General features: G+C 48.0%; 1 long non-coding RNA gene across 1 annotated transcript in view; it reads left to right on the top strand.

Annotated features, from left to right (window-relative positions):
- Window positions 1–891: 891 nt before the first annotated feature.
- The window catches only part of LOC106817247, a 14,244-nt gene continuing 9,886 nt past the window's right edge, over window positions 892–5,249 (top strand). The window contains exon 1 of the long non-coding RNA XR_001395016.1: window positions 892–966. This is a non-coding gene — a long non-coding RNA (uncharacterized LOC106817247). The remainder of the gene's footprint in view (window positions 967–5,249) is intronic.

The raw sequence follows: 5,249 nt of genomic DNA, 5'->3' as shown, positions 1-5,249 counted from the left end.
GAATTTATGTCCCCACAAAAAAATTTAGTTATACATCAAAAAACAACACATGCACACACGCACACACACACACACACACACACACACACGCACACACACACACACACACACACACACACACACACACACACACACACACACACACGCGCGCGCGCGCGCGCGCATGCACACACACTGACAGAGGGAGCGACAAACAAACGGCCAGACTGACGGAGAGACAGACGGACAGACGGACGGACCGATGGATGGATGTACGAATAGATAGATGGATGGATAGATGTGTGGGTGGACGGATTGATAAACAGGAGGGTTCCGACGGACAGACGGACGGACGGACAGACGGTCGGATAGACGAACGGACGGACGGAGGTATAGACGTACAGACGGACGGACGGACAGACAGACGGATGGACGGACGGATGGACGGACAATCGGTCGGACGGATACACTGGCAGAGGGACACACGGACAGACGTACGTACGGACGGACGGACGGACAGACGGACAAGCGAACAGACCGATAGAAGAGCGACTCACACAGCTAAACAAATTAATACAAACACATACACAGTCATGCTATAAATGCACGCACACACACAGGCACGTACGTAAAAAAACGCACGCACACACGCACGCACGCAAACGCACTTATACGTACACGTAAGCATGAGTATACTATAGTCTAACAAACTTTCTGTGCATCGTGACTTAACCAGATCAGATATTTATGTAAGTCACATGACAGTGTATTGTAGGCTTTGTACTTGTACTAATTGTGTTTTCCTTCTTTAGGCTGACGGGTCTTGCAGCATGATGCTTTGCCTTACTCTTCATTCTTGCGTTTTTACATTATACTCTTAGTCGTTCCATTCATCATTTTGTTATTTCAGAGCGCCGTGGCTGAACGTAGATTTTCTGACGCATCACTGGTTAAGTACCGAATATAAGCTGAGAACAACAACTCACGGTATGTTTTTAAGGTACGATATTTTTAGCCTTCGCCGTGCTAATCATGGTAAATAGAGCGGCGCGCAGCAACCTGAGTTTATAGAGTGTCCAGCCCGTCATTAAACATGCTAATGCAGCTAGTGTTAAGGCGATATATGCTAAACCTTGCCGTAGTAAGGTTGCTGGCGAGTCAATGTCTATTACCCCCTGCAATAACGGTTCCGTTAGCGATTGGTAGACAACCTGGTCACGCTTAAGCGCTTGCGATACTCGCTTTAGACTCAGATCAGATGCGCTTGCCGATCTTGGGCAATGAAATTAGAAAACGAGTGATTGAACAAGCGTAGTGCTGGTAGAGTAATGTCGGTCGGTACCATAAAGGTTGAGCTAGCTGAGATATTTTGCAATTCTTCGTTATCGAAAAACTGCTGCAAGAGTGCTAGGTTTAGTGGATGCGAAACAGATAAAATGGTGTCATTACCTGTACATGTCTCAGTCAGACGAGGTGCTAATGTAAATTCATGAGCAATTAGCGCACACTGACAAGGAATGTTTGAAATTATACAAAAGTCACAGCCCATGCGTGCTTGCTGTGAACCGGGGCAGTGTAGCGACCACTTGTCAATGCCTGACATAAGAACAGATTGCGCCGTCAAAGGGTATAGAATAGGTCGAGGTTGCGATGTTAGGAACCGAAAATCACACTCATCTTTTATCATTGGGGAGTCATCCAGAAACAATGCTAGCTCACACGACGCAGCGGTAGTAGCCCGTATAAGCGGTGAAAAAGGACAAATTAGCGTTTGTTCCTGTGAGCACTGCTCAAACTCGCGACCCGTTAGTAGCGTGTAATGTTGTTTAGCCAAGGAAACCAACAAGAACTCGGATACTTCCATAAGCTGGGTGGCGTGCCGCGCTGATCTGTTAGTGGGCACAGGAAACGAATGAATCCTGTACGCCTCGAATGGCTGCTCGCTGGCCGTCAATGGAAGGTGCATAGACAGAAACAGAGCGTTATCATGATAAGTGCAGTGACATTTTAAGGCTTTGGAGTAAACGTGTGTGTGTGGGTAAATAAGCCTAAAACGCGAGTATTGATTCTGCAGTTTGTTTTCTATGTGTTGTGTGATTTGTGCTAGAGTGGACGGCGGAAGCAATAGCGGGGATACCCGGCCGTTTACTAATAAACTGATACCCTGCCTAAGATTGTACACTTCGTGGTGAAATTCATTCAAATGCATTTGATGTTCTTGTGAGCGCTCAAGTAGTGATTGCACAAATTCTTCTTCTGCCTGAAGCTGCAACTCAGTCTCATTATATAACGCAGCGATCATATGATTATTATCCGTGATGGCTTGCATCGCGTTATCCATGCGATGGTTAGTGGTAGCTATATATGATGCTAGCTGGTTATTATGATCCTCAACCACCTTGCTTGTCTTACTTGTGAGCGATTAATGAATTGATATGTGTGGCAACGCGCTGTAAGTCCCGCTGCGTTGCAGTGCCAAACAATGAACTTGATATGTCACCAATGAAAGGTAGCAGAGAGCGCGAGCGCCGTCTGTGTTGCTCCCTGGCCTTAGGAATGATTTCCGTGACCCATGATTGTAGTGCGTGTACCGTATTAGTGACGTCCTTTCGTAAGACAACTTCCCTCAGCGCATCCCTAAGCGCTGAACACTTCGCCGATGCATCACGCATACGAGGGATTGAACTCATCGGTGGTTCGAAGGTAGCTGAATATCGCACTGTGTGAGCCAACTATTCGGGCAAAATACTCCGGAAATTCCAGGGATTTAAAGAGGAACGGACAAGAAAATTAGGATAGCGGCAGCTGTCTGGTGAAAATGACGTCTCATTTCAACCCCGCATCCTCCACCGATTGCTTGTGATCTGAGGTTTTTAGGTGAGAGACTCGGGTTCTCGTGAGGTCGACAAGCGTAGAAGGTAGCAAGTTGTTTACGTTCAGGCAATGGTAGAGATGTTAGCAAGCACGCAGGCGTAGATAGCCAGAAGGTAGAGCCGTATCGCAGATTAGTTGTTCCACATGGACTTTTATTATTAACTACAAGTACGAAAATATATACTACGGCACACCTAGGTGGGTGACCGATAGCAGGTCTCCGTTCGTCTCCGTTTTCGTCTATATATCGTACATCGTCGTATCTCCTCTGGGTAGGTAAACTCCCGCCTGTCTGTCGAGCGTGTCTATTTATAGTTGATTTCCCAAAATCCCCGGCGACTTTTGATCCAATCCGGTTCTTCGTCGGCGGACTAGCGAGAACGGTGAAGACTATTAGCGCATAGTATCTAGACCGTACAACCGGTCATTTACCAAAACAACAACGAACCACACGCCAGAGCAAGACTAATTAGCTGCCTCGCCTGGCTAGAGCGCTCACTGTTGATTACAGGTGTACCTACAACAATCCTTCCTTCATCTCTTCAACAGAATTTTATGTCCCACAAAAAAAATTCAGTCTATACATCAACAAAACAACGACATGACACAACGCTCTCACACACGTCACACACACACACCCACACACAAGACAACACAACACACACACACACACACACACACACACACACAAAAACACACACACACACACCACACACACGCGCTGCAGCGCGCGCGATAGCACACAATGACAGAGCGGAGCCGACAACAAACGGCCAGACTGACGGAGAGACAGACGCGACAGCGACGACGGACGCGATGATGGGATGTACCGAATAGATAGATCTGATGGATAGATGTGTGGGTGGACGGATTTGGTATAAACAGAGGGTTCCGACGGACAGGACGGACGGACAGAAGACGGTCCGGATAGCATCGAACGGACGGACGGAGGGTTATCAAGACGTACAGACAGGACGGACGGAACAGACGACTGGATGAGACGGACGGATGGACGGACCAATCGTCGGACGTGATACACTGGCAGACCAGGGGACACACGACAGGCAGACCGTAACGTACGGACGGACGGACGGGACAGACGCGGACAAGCGAACAACCGATAGGAAAGAGCGACTCACACAGCTAAACAAATTAATACAAACAAATATCACAGTCATGCTATACAATCACGCAACAGACACAGGCACGTACGTACAAAACGCACGCACACACGCAGCGCACGGCAACGCAACTTATTACGTAACACGTAAGCATGAGTATAAATATAGTCTACTACCAAACTTGCTGTGGATTCGTGAACTAACCAGATCAGATGATTTATGTAAGTCAACATTGGAACAAGTGTATTGTAGCGGCTTTTGTAGGCTTGTACTCAATTGTGTTTTCCTTCTTTAAGCTGACGGTTCTTGCAGCATGATGCTTATGCTCTTAATCTTCATTTCTTGCGTTTCTACATCTCATACGTCTTAGTCGTTCCATTCATCATTGTGTTATTTCCACGATGCTCGCCGTGGCTGAACTCGTAGATTTTCTGACGCATCACTGGTTAAGTACCGAATATAAGCTGAGAACAAACAATCACGGTACTGGTTTTTAGGTACGAATATTTCTGGAAGTAGAAAAACTAAATATCTAACACGGAGCCTGTCAACTGCGCCAGCTAACCACACATACGCGCGCGCGACACACTGCAGACGCAAATAACTGTCACGCACACACACACGTGAACGATCACAGCAACATTCGAGGCACACGTACATCACTATACACACACATACACACATACACACACACACACAGTACCCAATCCCGCATACACAACACGAATCAGCTGCACGAGCACCGCAATATCACGGCACAATACACACATACGCACATACACAGCAAAACGACATGACAACACACATACACACATACGCAACATACACACATACCCGCATGCACACACACATTCGCGCTGTCCCACATCACGCACACACACACATACACACATACCGCCAATACACCATACCGCCATGCACACGAACACACAAATCACACACACACACACACACACACACACACAACAGCTTCTCGCTCCACACAACACACACAATACACACACACATACACACACACGTCGTCCCACACGCACACGCACACGCACACGCTGCACACACGCACACACGCACGCATCATACGCACGGCACACGCACATCGCGCACACGCCAACACATCACTCACACACACAATACACACGCACAACAGACATACAACCGCGCTGCGCATGCCACACACTTGCGACACGAGCGACCAGCCTGACAATCGGGCTCAGACGGAGCGGGAGACAGAGTGGAATGTACGGACGGACGGACGAACGACGGACGGAGGAGCGG

The sequence above is a fragment of the Priapulus caudatus genome, unplaced genomic scaffold (genome assembly GCF_000485595.1).
Source record: "Priapulus caudatus unplaced genomic scaffold, Priapulus_caudatus-5.0.1 Scaffold1648, whole genome shotgun sequence".
Taxonomy (NCBI): domain Eukaryota; kingdom Metazoa; phylum Priapulida; class Priapulimorpha; order Priapulimorphida; family Priapulidae; genus Priapulus; species Priapulus caudatus.
The sequence above is the reverse complement of the archived record's forward strand: the minus strand, read 5'-3'. Positions and strand labels throughout refer to the sequence as shown.